The 17,769-nt window shown below is 48.7% G+C and overlaps 15 non-coding genes and 2 pseudogenes across 15 annotated transcripts; all 17 read right to left on the bottom strand.

Annotated features, from left to right (window-relative positions):
- Window positions 1–183: 183 nt before the first annotated feature.
- LOC142999727 (5S ribosomal RNA) lies at window positions 184–302 on the bottom strand. Its single transcript, XR_012963401.1, has one exon. It is a non-coding gene; the product is annotated as a 5S ribosomal RNA (ribosomal RNA).
- Window positions 303–749: 447 nt separating this feature from the next.
- LOC142999862 (5S ribosomal RNA) lies at window positions 750–868 on the bottom strand. Its single transcript, XR_012963533.1, has one exon. It is a non-coding gene; the product is annotated as a 5S ribosomal RNA (ribosomal RNA).
- A 245-nt stretch (window positions 869–1,113) lies between these two features.
- LOC142999795 (5S ribosomal RNA) lies at window positions 1,114–1,232 on the bottom strand. Its single transcript, XR_012963466.1, has one exon. It is a non-coding gene; the product is annotated as a 5S ribosomal RNA (ribosomal RNA).
- Window positions 1,233–5,787: 4,555 nt separating this feature from the next.
- LOC142999764 (5S ribosomal RNA) lies at window positions 5,788–5,906 on the bottom strand. The gene has a single exon (XR_012963437.1). It is a non-coding gene; the product is annotated as a 5S ribosomal RNA (ribosomal RNA).
- Window positions 5,907–10,060: 4,154 nt separating this feature from the next.
- LOC142999755 (5S ribosomal RNA) lies at window positions 10,061–10,179 on the bottom strand. The gene has a single exon (XR_012963428.1). It is a non-coding gene; the product is annotated as a 5S ribosomal RNA (ribosomal RNA).
- A 245-nt stretch (window positions 10,180–10,424) lies between these two features.
- Window positions 10,425–10,543, bottom strand: LOC142999658 (5S ribosomal RNA). The gene has a single exon (XR_012963336.1). It is a non-coding gene; the product is annotated as a 5S ribosomal RNA (ribosomal RNA).
- Window positions 10,544–10,782: 239 nt separating this feature from the next.
- Window positions 10,783–10,901, bottom strand: LOC142999941 (5S ribosomal RNA; annotated as a pseudogene).
- A 463-nt stretch (window positions 10,902–11,364) lies between these two features.
- On the bottom strand, window positions 11,365–11,483 carry LOC142999811 (5S ribosomal RNA). The gene has a single exon (XR_012963482.1). It is a non-coding gene; the product is annotated as a 5S ribosomal RNA (ribosomal RNA).
- A 245-nt stretch (window positions 11,484–11,728) lies between these two features.
- Window positions 11,729–11,847, bottom strand: LOC142999720 (5S ribosomal RNA). The gene has a single exon (XR_012963394.1). It is a non-coding gene; the product is annotated as a 5S ribosomal RNA (ribosomal RNA).
- Window positions 11,848–12,092: 245 nt separating this feature from the next.
- On the bottom strand, window positions 12,093–12,211 carry LOC142999878 (5S ribosomal RNA). Its single transcript, XR_012963548.1, has one exon. It is a non-coding gene; the product is annotated as a 5S ribosomal RNA (ribosomal RNA).
- An 814-nt stretch (window positions 12,212–13,025) lies between these two features.
- On the bottom strand, window positions 13,026–13,144 carry LOC142999996 (5S ribosomal RNA). The gene has a single exon (XR_012963589.1). It is a non-coding gene; the product is annotated as a 5S ribosomal RNA (ribosomal RNA).
- A 463-nt stretch (window positions 13,145–13,607) lies between these two features.
- On the bottom strand, window positions 13,608–13,726 carry LOC142999905 (5S ribosomal RNA). The gene has a single exon (XR_012963561.1). It is a non-coding gene; the product is annotated as a 5S ribosomal RNA (ribosomal RNA).
- Window positions 13,727–13,971: 245 nt separating this feature from the next.
- Window positions 13,972–14,090, bottom strand: LOC142999740 (5S ribosomal RNA). Its single transcript, XR_012963414.1, has one exon. It is a non-coding gene; the product is annotated as a 5S ribosomal RNA (ribosomal RNA).
- A 454-nt stretch (window positions 14,091–14,544) lies between these two features.
- Window positions 14,545–14,663, bottom strand: LOC142999900 (5S ribosomal RNA; annotated as a pseudogene).
- A 245-nt stretch (window positions 14,664–14,908) lies between these two features.
- LOC142999708 (5S ribosomal RNA) lies at window positions 14,909–15,027 on the bottom strand. Its single transcript, XR_012963382.1, has one exon. It is a non-coding gene; the product is annotated as a 5S ribosomal RNA (ribosomal RNA).
- A 458-nt stretch (window positions 15,028–15,485) lies between these two features.
- On the bottom strand, window positions 15,486–15,604 carry LOC142999683 (5S ribosomal RNA). The gene has a single exon (XR_012963359.1). It is a non-coding gene; the product is annotated as a 5S ribosomal RNA (ribosomal RNA).
- A 245-nt stretch (window positions 15,605–15,849) lies between these two features.
- Window positions 15,850–15,968, bottom strand: LOC142999779 (5S ribosomal RNA). Its single transcript, XR_012963451.1, has one exon. It is a non-coding gene; the product is annotated as a 5S ribosomal RNA (ribosomal RNA).
- Window positions 15,969–17,769: the final 1,801 nt, after the last annotated feature.

Here is a 17,769-nt window from a genome sequence, read left to right as displayed (position 1 = left end):
TCTCATGTGCATTCAATCTCCTCATATTATGACCATGTACAATACTCATTTTCTGAATGTATGCTTTCATATAAGATAAGATAAGAAACAACTTTATTCTCCCGAGGGACATTGGGTGTTGACAGAGGGAGTGAAACATGAGGGAGGAGGACCAGGTGAGGCCTGCTGCTCAGAGGGCCAAAATGCTAACGGCACCGGGTATTCCCAGGCAGTCTCCCATCCAAGTACTAACCTGGCCCGACGCTGCTTAGCTTCCGAGATCAGACGAGATCGGGCGTGTTCAGAGTGGTATGGCCGTAAACGAGGAGAGCAGCCACACAGAGGCTCTTTATAGGTGAGACAGACCCAGTACAAGTCACCGTGTACACATGACTACACTCAAGTTCATGTATATCACAATTTACATGATGCCTTCATCAGAAACACACATTTCTGGATAATGAAGTCTTACCTAATGAAACTGATAATCATCACATAGAACATACAGAGGGACCACTAACATCTCTGACGCTCACTTTCATCCTCATCATCATCATCATTGTCACACAGTGGCTCGTGTACTTCACTTCTCATGTGCATTCAATCTTCTCATATTATGACCATGTGCATACTCATTTTCTGAATGTATGCTTTCATATAAGATAAGATAAGATACAACTTTATTCTCCCGAGGGAAATTGCGTGTTTACAGAGGGAGTGAAACATGAGGGAGGAGGACCAGGTGAGGCCTGCTGCTCAGAGGGCCAAAATGCTAACGGCACCGGGTATTCCCAGGCGGTCTCCCATCCAAGTACAAACCTGGCCCAACGCTGCTTAGCTTCTGAGATCAGACGAGATCGGGCGTGTTCAGAGTGGTATGGCCGTAAAATAGGAGAGCAGCCACACAGAGGCTCTTTATAGGTGAGACAGACCCAGTTCAAGTCACCGTGTACACATGACTACACTCAAGTTCATGTATATCACAATTTACATGATGCCTTCATCAGAAGAACACTAACATTTCAGATAAGATAAGATACAACTTTATTCTCCAGATGGAAATTGCGTGTTGACAGAGGGAGTGAAACATGAGGGAGGAGGACCAGGTGAGGCCTGCTGCTCAGAGGGCCAAAATGCTTACTGCACCGGGTATTCCCAGGCGGTCTCCCATTCAAGTACTAACCTGGCCCGACGCTGCTTAGCTTCCGAGATCAGACGAGATCGGGCATGTTCAGAGTGGTATGGCCGTAAACGAGGAGAGCAGCCACACAGAGGCTCTTTATAGGTGAGACAGACCCAGTTCAAGTCACCGTGTACACATGACTACACTCAAATTCATGTATATTGTGGTGATTATACATAATTCCCCCTCGGACTATGGTGTGGGTAGGTGTGTTCCCCACGGTGGTTAAAAGGGCACGGACTTCCGGTCCGCGGGTTGTTGTTGTTTTGCTGTATTGATGGTACGAGACGATTGAATCCGCATGTCGATAAAGTGTACGTTAAAACTCAATACGCCGCCTCCGACTCCCGTCCTTCGGCACTACACTGGTGACCCTGACGTGAGTCTCGACGAAGTTTCCGAGACTGGACTGAACATGGCCGTTTTTCTCAAATTGCCGGAGTTTTGGGAGACGTCCGCGGCGGCATGGTTTGCACAGACGGAAGCTCAATTCGCCCTCCGCGGAATAACGGATGACGACACACGCTATTTCCACGTCGTCTCCGCACTGGGGAGCTCTACAGCAGCCCGGACAGTGGGGTTTATTACTTCTCCTCCTGCCCTGGAGAAATACGCAGCATTCAAGACTCTCCTGCTCAAAACCTTCGAGCTGTCACGGCCGGAACGAGCCCGACGCCTGTTCGCTATTCATGGCCTCGGAGACAGTAAGCCCTCAGAGCACATGGAGATGATGCTGAACCTGCTAGGTAAAGAAGAGCCAAATTTCCTGTTCATGGAACTGTTCCTTCGGCACATGCCGCCACACGTGCAAACAGCCTTAGCTAATACAACTATCACGGAGCCACGAGCTTTCGCCGAGGAGGCTGATCGCTTTTTCCTGGCTACCCAGCGTTTCGCCCCTGAGGTGCTAGCCCCGACGCGCAGCTACACGCCCCCCAGCAGAGGAATGCTAACTACAGGAGACCCTGTGACTGCTGACGGCCGCACAAATTCAGGCATGTGCTACTTCCATGCGCGTTTCGGCGCTAAAGCTAAGAGATGCCGGCCCCCTTGCAACTATGGACCGGCGGGAAACGACAGGGCCCACGTTCAGTTGTAGCCGTGAGCGTGGGTGCAACAAGCAGACTACTATTCATTAAGGACACCCTCTCCAGGCGTAACTTCCTCTGCGACACCGGAGCTAACAGGAGCGTTTTACCGGCCACGAGGAGTGACACCGCCAGCGGAGGCTACGGCCCCCCATTGACGTCTGCTAACGACACCCCTATCCGCACCTACGGCACAAAGACTGTGAACCTGTGTCTCGAGGGCCGGCAGTTTACGTGGGATTTTGTCACGGCCGACATTTCCTTCCCCATCCTCGGTGCGGATTTCCTGTGCGCTCACGGACTACTAGTGGACGTCAAGAACAGCCGTTTGGTAGACGCATTGACATTCTCCTCGCTTACTTGTGTCCGCGGTGAGGCAACATACGGCGGACTCTCTAGCTCTCTTGCTGAGGGGGACAGATATCAACGCCTACTTGGTGAGTTTCCCAGCCTGACGAAGCCCACCTTTTCCGCCACTACCATCAAGCACGGGGTTGAACACCACATTGACACTAAGGGCCCCCCGGTCTACGCTAGGGCCCGGCGGCTCAATCCTGTCAGGCTGGCAGTCGCCAGGTCAGAGTTTGCCAACATGGAGCGCCTGGGCATTATCCGCCGCTCTGACAGCCCATGGGCCTCACCTCTCCACATCGTCCCTAAACCAGATGGCGGTTGTCGTCCGTGCGGAGACTACCGCCGCCTTAACGACGCTACCACACCGGACCGCTACCCGGTCCCCCACATCCAGGATTTCTCCGCACATCTGGCTGGCAAACTGGTTTTCTCCAAAGTGGATCTGGTGCGGGGCTACCACCAAGTCCCGGTGCACCCTGCAGACATCCCCAAAACGGCGGTGGTCACGCCGTTCGGATTGTTTGAGTTCCTGCGGATGCCGTTTGGACTTATGAACGCTGCACAGTCTTTCCAGCGGTTGATGGATTCGGCGCTAAGAGACATGCCGTTCATTTTCGTTTACCTAGACGATATTCTCGTTGCCAGCTCCTCGGAGGGAGAGCACCAAGTACACCTCCGGGATCTCTTCAAAAGGCTCGACCAGCACGGCTTGATTATCAATCCTGCGAAGTGCGTGTTCGGGTTGCCCTCCATCCAATTCCTCGGACATCTGGTGAGCAAAGAGGGGGCTGCCCCCCTCCCTGCAAAGGTGGAGGCCGTGTCCGCCTTTCCAAGACCGCACACAGCTCGTGCACTCCGGGAGTTTCTGGGGATGGTGACCTTTTATCACCGGTTCATCCGCCGGGCCGCCCACACTATGCGCCCGCTATACGAGGCTCTTAAGGGTAAGTCCCCCGGTCAGGCCATCGACTGGACGGCTGAGAGGGATGCCGCGTTCGATGCCACCAAAGCCGCCCTGAGCCAAGCCACCATGCTGGCCCACCCGTCGCACAAGGCCCCCATCGCTATCACCACGGACGCGTCTGATTATGCTGTGGGAGCGGTGCACGAGCAATGGGTCGACGGCGCCTGGCAGCCACTCGCCTTTTTCAGCCGCCAGTTGACCCCCAGGGAGCGCAAGTACAGTGCGTTTGACAGAGAGCTCCTTGGCCTCTGGTTGGCAGTCCGCCATTTCAGGTTCCTGCTGGAAGGTCGAGAGTTTACGGCATTCGTGGACCATAAGCCGCTCACGTTCTGCATGTCCAAGGTGGCCGAGCCGTGGTCGGCCCGCCAGCAGCGTCAGCTCTCCTTCATATCGGAGTACACCACGGACATCCGACATGTCGCCGGAAAGGACAACGTGGTTGCGGATTGCCTCTCCAGAGCCGTTGTCGGCGCCGTCCAGCTTGGCCTCGATTTTCTCCGTATGAGCGAGGACCAGGCCTCTGACCACGGGGTCCAGACCCTCAGGCTTTCGGACACGGGATTACGCCTGGAAGAGGTCACAGTCGGTGGCTCGGACATTAAGCTGTTTTGTGACGTATCCACGGGCCATCCTCGGCCGTTGGTCCCTGCGAACTGGCGCCGGCCGGTGTTTGACGCGGTGCACGGGTTGTCACACCCCGGCAGGAAATCGTCTGTGAAGTTGGTTTCCCAGAAGTTCGTGTGGCAGGGTTTAAAGAAAGACGTGAAGACCTGGGTCGACGCGTTTGTGGCCTGTCAGCGGGCTAAGGTGCACCGACATACTCGAGCCCCTTTGGAGCCTTTTGCTGTTCCGGAGAGAAGGTTCGACCACGTCAACGTTGACCTTGTGGGTCCACTGCCCCCGTCCCACGGTTTCACCTACCTTTTTACGATGGTGGACAGGACGACCCGCTGGCCTGAGGCCGTTCCCCTCTCCTCGACAGCAGCCGCGGATGTGGCTCGAGCATTCATCGGCACGTGGGTCGCACGTTTCGGGACCCCGTCAGACCTCTCTTCTGACCGTGGCTCCCAGTTTACTTCGGAGCTCTGGAACGCGGTCGCTGAAGGTTTGGGGGTTCAGCTGCACCGCACTACTGCCTATCACCCCCAGGCTAATGGTTTGTGTGAACGCTTCCGTCGATCCATGAAGGCGGCCCTGCGAGCCAGTTTGAAGGACGGTAACTGGGTGGACAGGCTTCCGTGGGTGATGCTCGGCCTCAGGTGTGCCCCGAAGGAGGACCTACAGTCCTCGTCGGCGGAGCTCGTTTACGGCCAGGCTCTCCGCGTTCCTGGGGATTTCTTACCGGACGCCACGGTCCCCTGGTCTGCGGCAAGGCAACGCTCCTCCCTGTTGGAGGCCGCTGAGACATTTACCCCTATCCCTACTTCGCAGCATGGCATCCCTGCTTTCCGTGTGCCCCCCGGCCTGGGTTCGGCGGATTTTGTGTTCGTCCGCCACGACGCACACCGTGGTCCCCTACGCCCCCCTTACGACGGCCCGTTCAGGGTTTTGCGACACGGAGACAAAAGCCTGGTGGTGGACGTTGGCGGCCGGCCGGAGAAGGTTTCGGTCAATAGGGTCAAGCCTGCTCACGTCGATGTTTCCAGACCCTTGGAGTTGGCTCAGCCCCCGCGCCGGGGCCGCCCCCCTTTGCCTCGCCCCCTGGCCCCTGGCGGGGGACTTCCTGCCCCGGGGGCTGCCGCTGCCCCATCTGCTGCCCTCGTTCCTACCTCGGCCCCTGCCGTCGTCTCTCGTCGGGGCCGGATTGTTGTCCCTCCTCGGCGCTGGGGTTTTGACTGTGGGTGAATTCTGGGGGGGCTTGTGTGGTGATTATACATAATTCCCCCTCGGACTATGGTGTGGGTAGGTGTGTTCCCCACGGTGGTTAAAAGGGCACGGACTTCCGGTCCGCGGGTTGTTGTTGTTTTGCTGTATTGATGGTACGAGACGATTGAATCCGCATGTCGATAAAGTGTACGTTAAAACTCAATACGCCGCCTCCGACTCCCGTCCTTCGGCACTACAATATCACAATTTACATGATGCCTTCATCAGAAGAACACTAACATTTCAGATTAGATAAGATACAACTTTATTCTCCCGAGGGAATGCGTGTTGACAGAGGGAGTGAAACATGAGGGAGGAGGACCAGGTGAGGCTTGCTGCTCAGAGGGCCAAAATGCTTACGGCACCGGGTATTCCCAGGCGGTCTCCCATCCAAGTACTAACCTGGCCCGACGCTGATTAGCTTCCGAGATCAGACGAGGTCGGGCGTGTTCAGAGTGGTATGGCCGTAAACAGGGAGAGCAGCCACACAGAGGCTCTTTATAGGTGAGACAGACCCAGTTCAAGTCACCGTGTACACATGACTACACTCAGGTTCATGTATATCACAATTAACATGATGCCTTCATCAGAAACACACATTTCTGGATAATGAAGTCTTACCTAATGAAACTGATAATCATCACATAGAACATAAAGAGGGACCACTAACATCTCCGACGCTCACTTTCATCATCATCATCATCATCATCATCATCATCATCATCATCGTCACACAGTGGCTCGTGTACTTCACTCCTCATGTGCATTCAATAATCTCATATTATGCCCATGTGCAATACTCATTTTCTGAATGTATGCTTTCATATAAGATAAGATAAGATACAACTTTATTCTTTTCCCCTTCTAAAATATCCTTCATCCTTGATCTGATAGCTGCCCCTCTGCTCCGTTTCTTCTCAAGCTCATCTAATTGTTTTCTCAGCATGAGATATTTTAGATTGTTGAAGTTTTCCTCTGCAATCGACCTTTCCAGCTCTTTATTAATCTGGTCTCTTAAACTATACTCAGTCCTTCTTTCCTTCTCCATTTTATTTTTACAATAGTTTATTGTCACTTTTTTGATGTGCAATTTCACCTCCTCCCACCACTCCCCCATATTTATGCAACCCCCCCCGAGTTCTCTTTTTCTTTCTTTCAGTAGATTTTCAACTTTCTCCCTATATTTTCCATCCAGCAAAACACTGTTATTTAAACACCATAACCCTCCACCTTTGTGCTCTTTCTCCCCCAGCTCCACCCATAACCTTGCATGATCGCTAAACCCTGTGAACTCATACCAGCATTTTGAAATCTTTTTTTCCAGCCCAGATGCTAATAGACATAAGTCAATCCTGGACTGTTTAAGTTTCCCCAGAACCGTCTGTCGTCTGGAAAAGCCCCTTTCTCCCATATTGCGCACCCTCCACAGATCTACCAGGTTGAAATAGTCAAAAAGCTCATTTAGCGATTTCCTACTTATATCACTTTTGTATGTATTGTTGCTTGATATATCCAACCTCGTAAGTGCACAGTTAAAATCCCCCACTACACAAATGTTCCCTCCCAAATGCGGTTTTAGTTGATCAAAGAAAATTCCACGCTTGTTGTCCTCATTCGATGCATAAATATTCAAAAGTTTGTAAAGCACATTCCTGTAAATAAATTCAATACCGATCACCCTTCCCTCATCATCCTTCACTATTTCCTTAACATTTTGGATCTTATCTCCTTTCGCAAAAATAGCGACTCCGGCTCGTCCATTTACACCGTTGTTTGCCCACACTTTTCCAGCCCATGTATCCCTCAGATAGCTTCTCCACTCCCTTGTCCACCTAGTCTCTTGTACACAGAGGATGTCAAAAGTATCCACCCTTAAAACATCTCTCATCTTGTTAATACATCTTAAGCCGTTTGTGTTTTGCGATAGTATTTTTAACATTGTAAATACATAGAGATAAATCAGGCCCATCATCTTTATGCTACAGTTCACGTCTTACTTTTTCCTCTTTTTGATCCCCTTGTCTTCAGCATCCATTGCAGTCTTCTCTTCCCCAGCTCCTGGCTGTTTCCGAGGTCCATATCAGACTCCGAGTTCCCCGACTCTTGAGACCCCGTCAAGCATATCTCTGAGTCTGATTCTGGGGGCCGCTGAAGTTGAACAATTTTCACCTTCCTCTCCTTTCTCTCCGATGTATCCACACTCTGCCCCTCTGCTGCGTCTCCATGTCCCGGCACCTCAGCTGTCGATCCTCTCACCTCCATTCCTTGCTCTCCGTCCGACTCCAGTATGTCTCTTCCTTTCTCCGCTTCCCCCTCCGCACGATCCTTCTCGGTCTCCTCCCTCTCAGAGATATTCTCTCTCGATTCTTCCTGCTCCTCACGTTGCTTTCCTCCCGTCCCTGGAGCATGATCAACGTCCTCACAAACACATCTGCTGCTCTCCTTTTTGCAGCTCTGGCATTTGTTCCCTCTGCCCATGCACTCCCTTGCATAGTGCCCCTGCTCTCCACATTTTCTACAAAGGAAATCTGGACAGTCCCTCAGGATATGACCAGTCTGTATGCACTGTCTGCACACTTTCACCTGTTTGTCGTGCAAAACTCTGAAGAACTCTGCTCCAAAAGCCGTCTCAAACTTGGTCGAATATGGAAGTGATTGGACCGTCTCCGTGAATTTAACTTTCACGTATCTTGTTCCGTCAGCAATTCTAGTTCCCGGCCACATTCTCCTGATGATCGGGGATACTGCACTCACTCCCCAGCTGTTCAGCTTGCCCAGAATGACGCTGTCCGTGATATACGCCGGCAGCCCCAGAAACGAGACCACCAGCTCATCATTACATAACTCCTTGGACATGATCGCGGTCTGTCCAATTTTTATGCCGTCCAATAGTCTTTCTTTCCCCTTCGGGTGATTCATTGTGATCTCATATTTATTTCTGCCCGTGTACCGGCAGGCGATGATTTTCCCACAAGTGTCTTGTATTGCCTGGATCAGCTCCATTGCGGTCACTTTATCTTCTCCAATCAGCTCCAGCGCGAGCGTTAAATTTTGCTGAAACTCTTCAGCTTTATCCTTAATAATCCGTATCTCTTCCTCTCTGATGATTTCTCTCTCCTGCCCTCTTCCTCCTTCCGCATTTTCGGCTACGTCAGGAGCTGTCACCGCACGTGTGTCCTCTATTTCTCCCGTCATATTCTGACCGTCCACGGTCCTGTACGCCCGATCGTCTTTCACCATCGGCTCGTTTGCCTCGGCCGTCCGGTCCGGGCCCGGTGCAGCGACTCTGGCTCCCTTTCCTCTGGTTCTCACCATACTTGGAGCACAGTATAAACTATTTTCCATCAGGAAAACACAAACCAAACAAACAAATAACTTAAAGTGTCCCCCAGACAGTCAAAACTGCTGGGGGTGGCTCCAAAAACCGAGCTATCAAAGAAACGAAAAATCTGGGCTTAAAGAAACGCCACAGTTTAAACTCAAAATCAAAATTGCCGCACAGGATCAGTCAAAATACACGCACGCCTGGAGCTCACACACACCTCCTCTTACTTCCGTGTTCAGAGTGGTATGGCCGTAAACGAGGAGCGCAGCCACACAGAGGCTCTTTATAGGTGAGACAGACCCAGTTCAAGTCACCGTGTACACATGACTACACTCAAGTTCATGTATATCACAATTTACATGATGCCTTCATCAGAAGAACACAGAAGCCTCTATCTCCTTCCTTTTCACAGATATGGGCTTTTCAAGTTTTCTCTAGTTTCAAGAATCGATGACCCGCGGGTCAACATTTTTAGAAAATTTTCAATATTCCCCAATTTGCCCCAAATTTACACAAATTGATGGCATTTCTGTCTGGATGCTGCGTCTGAAATTTTAGCTCTCTATCTCCTTCCTTGTCACAGATATGGGCTTTTAAAGTTTTCTCCAGTTTCAAAAATCGATGACCCGGGTGTCAACTTTTTTCCAAAATTTTCAATATTCCCCAATTTGCCCCAATTTACACACATTGATGGCATTTCTGCCTGGATGCTGCGTCTGAAATTTTAGCTCTCTATCTCCTTCCTTGTCACAGATATGGGCTTTTCAAGTATCTCCAGTTTCAAAAATCGATGACCACATTTTTAGAAAATTTTCAATATTCCCCAATTTGCCCCAAATTTACACACATTGATGGCATTTCTGCCTGGATGCTGCGTCTGCAATTTTAGCTCTCTATCTCCTTCCTTGTCACAGATATTGGCTTTTAAAGTTTTCTCCAGTTTCAAAAATTGATGACCCGGGTCAACATTTTTAGAAAATTTTCAATATTCCCCAATTTGCCCCAAATTTACACACATTGATGGCATTTCTGCCTGGATGCTGCGCACTTTCATCATCATCATCATCATCATCATCATCATCATCATCATCGTCACACAGTGGCTCGTGTACTTCACTTCTCATGTGCATTCAATCTTCTCATATTATGCCCATGTGCAATACTCATTTTCTGAATGTATGCTTTCATATAAGATAAGATAAGATACAACTTTATTCTCCCGAGGGAAATTGCGTGTTGACAGAGGGAGTGTAACATGAGGGAGGAGGACCAGGTGAGGCCTGCTGCTCAGAGGGCCAAAATGCTTACGGCACCGGGTATTCCCAAGCGGTCTCCCATCTAAGTACTAACCTGGCCCGACGCTGATTAGCTTCCGAGATCAGAAGAGATCGGGCGTGTTCAGAGTGGTATGGCCGTAAACGAGGAGAGCAGCCACACAGAGGCTCTTTATAGGTGAGACAGACCCAGTTCAAGTCACCGTGTACGCATGACTACACTCAAGTTCATGTATATCCCAATTTACATGATGCCTTCATCAGAAAAACACTAACATTTCAGATAAGATAAGATACAACTTTATTCTCCCGAGGGAAATTGCGTGTTCACAGAGGGAGTGTAACATGAGGGAGGAGGACCAGGTGAGGCCTGCTGCTCAGAGGGCCAAAATGCTTACGGCACCGGGTATTCCCAGGCGGTCTCCCATCCAAGTACTAACCTGGCCCGACGCTGATTAGCTTCCGAGATCAGACGAGATCGGGCGTGTTCAGAGTGGTATGGCCGTAAACGAGGAGAGCAGCCACACAGAGGCTCTTTATAGGTGAGACAGACCCAGTTCAAGTCACCGTGTACACATGACTACACTCAAGTTCATGTATATCACAATTTACATGATGCCTTCATCAGAAGAACACTAACATTTCTGATAAGATAAGATACAACTTTATTCTCCCGAGGGAAATTGCGTGTTCACAGAGGGAGTGAAACGAGGAGGACCAGGTGAGGCCTGCGGCTCAGAGGGCCAAAATGCTTACTGCACCGGGTATTCCCAGGCTGTCTCCCATCCAAGTACTAACCTGGCCCGACGCTGATTAGCTTCCGAGATCAGACGAGATCGGGCGTGTTCAGAGTGGTATGTCCGTAAACGAGGAGAGCAGCCACACAGAGGCTCTTTATAGGTGAGACAGACCCAGTTCAAGTCACCGTGTACACATGACTACACTCAAGTTCATGTATATCACAATTTACATGATGCCTTCATCAGAAACACACATTTCTGGATAATAAAGTCTTACCTAATGAAACTGATAATCATCACATAGAACATACAGAGGGACCACTTACATCTCTGACGCTCACTTTTATCCTCATCATCATCATCATCATCATCATCATCATCGTCACACAGTGGCTCCTGTACTTTACTCCCCATGTGCATTCAATCATCTCATATTATGCCCATGTGCAATACTCATTTTCTGAATGTATGCTTTCATATAAGATAAGATAAGATACAACTTTATTCTCCCGAGGGACATTGGTTGTTGACAAAGGGAGTGAAACATGAGGGAGGAGGACCAGGTGAGGCCTGCTGCTCAGAGGGCCAAAATGCTTACGGCAGCGGGTATTCCCAGGCGGTCTCCCATCCAAGTACTAACCTGGCCCGACGCTGCTTAGCTTCCGAGATCAGACGAGATCAGGCGTGTTCAGAGTGGTATGGCCGTAAACGAGGAGAGCAGCCACACAGAGGCTCTTTATAGGTGAGACAGACCCAGTTCAAGTCACCGTGTACGCATGACTACACTCAAGTTCATGTATATCACAATTTACATGATGCCTTCATCAGAAGAACACTAACATTTCAGATAAGATAAGATACAACTTTATTCTCCCGAGGGAAATTGCGTGTTGACAGAGGGAGTGAAACATGAGGGAGGAGGACCAGGTGAGGCCTGCTGCTCAGAGGGCCAAAATGCTTACGGCACCGGGTATTCCCAGGCGGTCTCCCATCCAAGTACTAACCTGGCCCGACGCTGATTAGCTTCCGAGATCAGACGAGACCGGGCGTGTTCAGAGTGGTATGGCCGTAAACGAGGAGAGCAGCCACACAGAGGCTCTTTATAGGTGAGACAGACCCAGTTCAAGTCACCGTGTACACATGACTACACTCAAGTTCATGTATATCACAATTTACATGATGCCTTCATCAGAAGAACACTAACATTTCTGATAAGATAAGATACAACTTTATTCTCCCGAGGGAAATTGCGTGTTCTCAGAGGGAGTGAAACATGAGGGAGGAGGACCAGGTGAGGCCTGCTGCTCAGAGGGCCAAAATGCTTACTGCACCAGGTATTCCCAGGTGGTCTCCCATCCAAGTGCTAACCTGGCCCGACGCTGCTTAGCTTTCGAGATCAGACGAGATCGGGCGTGTTCAGAGTGGTATGGCCGTAAACGAGGAGAGCAGCCACACAGAGGCTCTTTATAGGTGAGACAGACCCAGTTCAAGTCACCGTGTACACATGACTACACTCAAGTTCATGTATATCACGATTTACATGATGCCTTCATCAGAAGAACACTAACATTTCAGAAAAGATAAGATACAACTTTATTCTCCCGAGGGAAATTGCGTGTTGACAGAGGGAGTGAAACATGAGGGAGGAGGACCAGGTGAGGCCTGCTGCTCAGAGGGCCAAAATGCTTACGGCACTGGGTATTCCCAGGCGGTCTCCCATCCAAGTACTAACCTGGCCCGACGCTGCTTAGCATCCGAGATTGTGCGTGTTCAGAGTGGTACGGCCTTAAACGAGGAGAGCAGCCACACAGAGGCTCTTTATAGGTGAGACAGACCCAGTTCAAGTCACCGTGTACACATGACTACACTCAAGTTCATGTATATCACAATTTACATGATGACTTCATCAGAAACACACATTTCTGGATAATGAAGTCTTACCTAATGAAACTGATAATCATCACATAGAACATAAAGAGGGACCACTAACATCTCTGACGCTCACTTTCATCATCATCATCATCATCATCATCATCATCATCGTCACACAGTGGCTCGTGTACTTCACTTCTCATGTGCATTCAATCATCTCATATTATGCCCATGTGCCATACTCATTTTCTGAATGTATGCTTTCATATAAGATAAGATAAGATACAACTTTATTCTCCCGAGGGAAATTGCGTGTTCACAGAGGGAGTGAAACATGAGGGAGGAGGACCAGGTGAGGCCTGCTGGTCAGAGGGCCAAAATGCTTACGGCACCGGGTATTCCCAGGCGGTCTCCCATCCAAGTACTAACCTGGCCCGACGCTGATTAGCTTCCGAGATCAGACGAGATCGGGCGTGTTCAGAGTGGTATGGCCGTAAACGAGGAGAGCAGCCACACAGAGGCTCTTTATAGGTGAGACAGACCCAGTTCAAGTCACCGTGTACACATGACTACACTCAAGTTCATGTATATCACAATTTACATGATGCCTTCATCAGAAACACACATTTCTGGATAATAAAGTCTTACCTAATGAAACTGATAATCATCACATAGAACATACAGAGGGACCACTTACATCTCTGACGCTCACTTTTATCCTCATCATCATCATCATCATCATCATCATCATCGTCACACAGTGGCTCCTGTACTTCACTCCCCATGTGCATTCAATCATCTCATATTATGCCCATGTGCAATACTCATTTTCTGAATGTATGCTTTCATATAAGATAAGATAAGATACCACTTTATTCTCCCGAGGGACATTGGTTGTTCACAGAGGGAGTGAAACATGAGGGAGGAGGACCAGGTGAGGCCTGCTGCTCAGAGGGCCAAAATGCTTACGGCACCGGGTATTCCCAGGCGGTCTCCCATCCAAGTACTAACCTGGCCCGACGCTGCTTAGCTTCCGAGATCAGACGAGATCAGGCGTGTTCAGAGTGGTATGGCCGTAAACGATGAGAGCAGCCACACAGAGGCTCTTTATAGGTGAGACAGACCCAGTTCAAGTCACCGTGTACACATGACTACACTCAAGTTCATGTATATCACAATTTACATGATGCCTTCATCAGAAGAACACTAACATTTCAGATAAGATAAGATACAACTTTATTCTCCCGAGGGAAATTGCGTGTTGACAGAGGGAGTGAAACATGAGGGAGGAAGACCAGGTGAGGCCTGCTGCTCAGAGGGCCAAAATGCTTACGGCACCGGGTATTCCCAGGCGGTCTCCCATCCAAGTACTAACCTGGCCCGACACTGCTTAGCTTCCCAGATCAGACGAGATCGGGCGTGTTCAGAGTGGTATGGCCGTAAACGAGGAGAGCAGCCACACAGAGGCTCTTTATAGGTGAGACAGACCCAGTTCAAGTCACCGTGTACACATGACTACACTCAAGTTCATGTATATCACAATTTACATGATGCCTTCATCAGAAACACACATTTCTGGATAATGAAGTCTTACCTAATGAAACTGATAATCATCACATAGAACATAAAGAGGGACCACTAACATCTCTGACGCTCACTTTCATCATCATCATCATCATCATCATCATCGTCACACAGTGGCTCGTGTACTTCACTTCTCATGTGCATTCAATCATCTCATATTATGCCCATGTGCCATACTCATTTTCTGAATGTATGCTTTCATATAAGATAAGATAAGATACAACTTTATTCTCCCGAGGGACATTGGGTGTTGACAGAGGGAGTGAAACATGAGGGAGGAGGACCAGGTGAGGCCTGCTGCTCAGAGGGCCAAAATGCTTACGGCACCTGGTATTCCTAGGCGGTCTCTCATCCAAGTACGAACCTGGCCCGACGCTGCTTAGCTTCCGAGATCAGACGAGATCAGGCATGTTCAGAGTGGTATGGCCGTAAACGAGGAGAGCAGCCACACAGAGGCTCTTTATAGGTGAGACAGACCCAGTTCAAGTCACCGTGTACGCATGACTACACTCAAGTTCATGTATATCCCAATTTATATGATGCCTTCATCAGAAAAACACTAACATTTCAGATAAGATAAGATACAACTTTATTCTCCCGAGGGAAATTGCGTGTTCACAGAGGGAGTGAAACATGAGGGAGGAGGACCAGGTGAGGCCTGCTGCTCAGGGGGCCAAAATGCTTACTGCACCGGGTATTCCCAGGCGGTCTCCCATCCAAGTACTAACCTGGCCCGACGCTGCTTAGCTTCCGAGATCAGACGAGATCGGGCGTGTTCAGAGTGGTATGGCCGTAAACGAGGAGAGCAGCCACACAGAGGCTCTTTATAGGTGAGACAGACCCAGTTCAAGTCACCGTGTACACATGACTACACTCAAGTTCATGTATATCACAATTTACATGATGCCTTCATCAGAAACACACATTTCTGGATAATGAAGTCTTACCTAATGAAACTGATAATCATCACATAGAACATAAAGAGGGACCACTAACATCTCTGACGCTCACTTTCATCATCATCATCATCATCATCATCATCATCATCGTCACACAGTGGCTCGTGTACTTCACCTTCATGTGCATTCAATCATCTCATATTATGCCCATGTGCCATACTCATTTTCTTAATGTATGCTTTCATATAAGATAAGATAAGATACAACTTTATTCTCCCGAGGGACATTGGGTGTTGACAGAGGGAGTGAAACATGAGGGAGGAGGACCAGGTGAGGCCTCTTGTCAGAGGGCCAAAATGCTTACGGCACCGGGTATTCCCAGGCGGTCTCCCATCCAAGTACTAACCTGGCCCGACGCTGCTTAGCTTCCGAGATCAGAAGAGATCAGGCGTGTTCAGAGTGGTATGGCCGTAAACGATGAGAGCAGCCACACAGAGGCTCTTTATAGGTGAGACAGACCCAGTTCAAGTCACCGTGTACACATGACTACACTCAAGTTCATGTATATCACAATTTACATGATGCCTTCATCAGAAGAACACTAACATTTCAGATAAGATAAGATACAACTTTATTCTCCCGAGGGAAATTGCGTGTTGACAGAGGGAGTGAAACATGAGGGAGGAAGACCAGGTGAGGCCTGCTGCTCAGAGGGCCAAAATGCTTACGGCACCGGGTATTCCCAGGCGGTCTCCCATCCAAGTACTAACCTGGCCCGACACTGCTTAGCTTCCCAGATCAGACGAGATCGGGCGTGTTCAGAGTGGTATGGCCATAAACGAGGAGAGCAGCCACACAGAGGCTCTTTATAGGTGAGACAGACCCAGTTCAAGTCACCGTGTACACATGACTACACTCAAGTTCATGTATATCACAATTTACATGATGCCTTCATCAGAAACACACATTTCTGGATAATGAAGTCTTTCCTAATGAAACTGATAATCATCACATAGAACATAAAGAGGGACCACTAACATCTCTGACGCTCACTTTCATCATCATCATCATCATCATCATCATCATCATCGTCACACAGTGGCTCGTGTACTTCACTTCTCATGTGCATTCAATCATCTCATATTATGCCCATGTGCCATACTCATTTTCTGAATGTATGCTTTCATATAAGATAAGATAAGATACAACTTTATTCTCCCGAGGGACATTGGGTGTTGACAGAGGGAGTGAAACATGAGGGAGGAGGACCAGGTGAGGCCTGCTGCTCAGAGGGCCAAAATGCTTACGGCACCGGGTATTCCTAGGCGGTCTCTCATCCAAGTACGAACCTGGCCCGACGCTGCTTAGCTTCCGAGATCAGACGAGATCAGGCGTGTTTTTTTTTTTTTCTGTTATTATCAAAAAAATAAATATTTTTACAAATACATTTTACACAAGTAAATACAAGTCATTTCAAATCAAATCAAATTATTTCCAACAATCCATAACACCATTCATCACATCTTTTTTTTTTTTCTTTTTTTTTCCTTCACCCATCACCCCTCACCCTTGACCTATTGACATTTGCACCCCACCCTGATTTCCACACACAAATAGACAGTTATCTTCCAGCACCTTTTGTTTGAAATTCTTGTCCCCACCATCCCACAGCAGACTCACATTCCTTTTCATAAAGTTACAGAAAAATCTCCAGATGTTCACTTTTTTGTCCTCGAAATGTGAATAGTTTCTCCGAAGTCTGATGACATGTTTGGCATAACTCAGAATGTAATTGATAAGCCATTTGTTCACCCCTGCTTTCCTTTCCTTATACCCAAATAGAAAAAACCTCTCCCATTTTTCCTTTTTCCGTGATTGTGACTCTACATTTTTGAAAGCATTGGTCCAGTTTCTCAAAAAACACTTTTAACTCCTTACATTCAAAAATAAAGTGCCTAAATGTCTCCACTTCCACCTCACATATATCACAAACCTTGCTGTTGAGTCTATTTATCTGGTTTAGCACCAAATTGACAAATATTCTATTGTGTCTGAGCCTGAAATTTGTATCAAAGCACTCTGATGAAATGAACTTCACATTTAGATCTGACCAAATGTGCTCCCTCTGAAGCCCATGGAACTGCCTTAGCCATACTTCCTCAGCTGCCGCTTTCTTCTTTTCCTTTCCCAAAAACACTCTATATAGTATCTTGGAGTTAACTGATCGTATGTCATGCTCTTTCCCTCCTTGGATGAGGGAGAAACTGACCAACTCCAGAGCCTTCTCTGCCCTCCTCCCCTTCACCAGCGCCACCCAGCTACGAGGTAACCCCTCTAAAATTCTCTGGCATAGTCTTTTGATCTCTATTGGTCTCACTTTCCCTAATCTTCCCCTGACCTCCTGGATTACTTCCTCCTGCAGCAATCCACCACCTCTTTGGATAAAGTGCTTCACCTGATTTAAACCTAGTTCCTCCAAGTACCTCCCTGAAAATACCTTCCCCTGACACCTTATTGCCGGATTTCTGAAAACTGGTTGGTGTAACACCTGCTCCGCAGTCTCACATCTAAACTTTAAATCCCCCAGTAAAATATTCCACGCTTCAAGTATTTCCCCTGTAAATGCATTAACCTGTGCTCT

The sequence above is a fragment of the Genypterus blacodes genome, unplaced genomic scaffold, assembly GCF_046128005.1.
Source record: "Genypterus blacodes isolate CSIRO-AG114 ecotype Tasmania unplaced genomic scaffold, CSIRO-AGI_Gbla_v1 ptg000044l_1, whole genome shotgun sequence".
NCBI classification, from domain to species: Eukaryota; Metazoa; Chordata; class Actinopteri; order Ophidiiformes; family Ophidiidae; genus Genypterus; species Genypterus blacodes.
The sequence above is the reverse complement of the archived record's forward strand: the minus strand, read 5'-3'. Positions and strand labels throughout refer to the sequence as shown.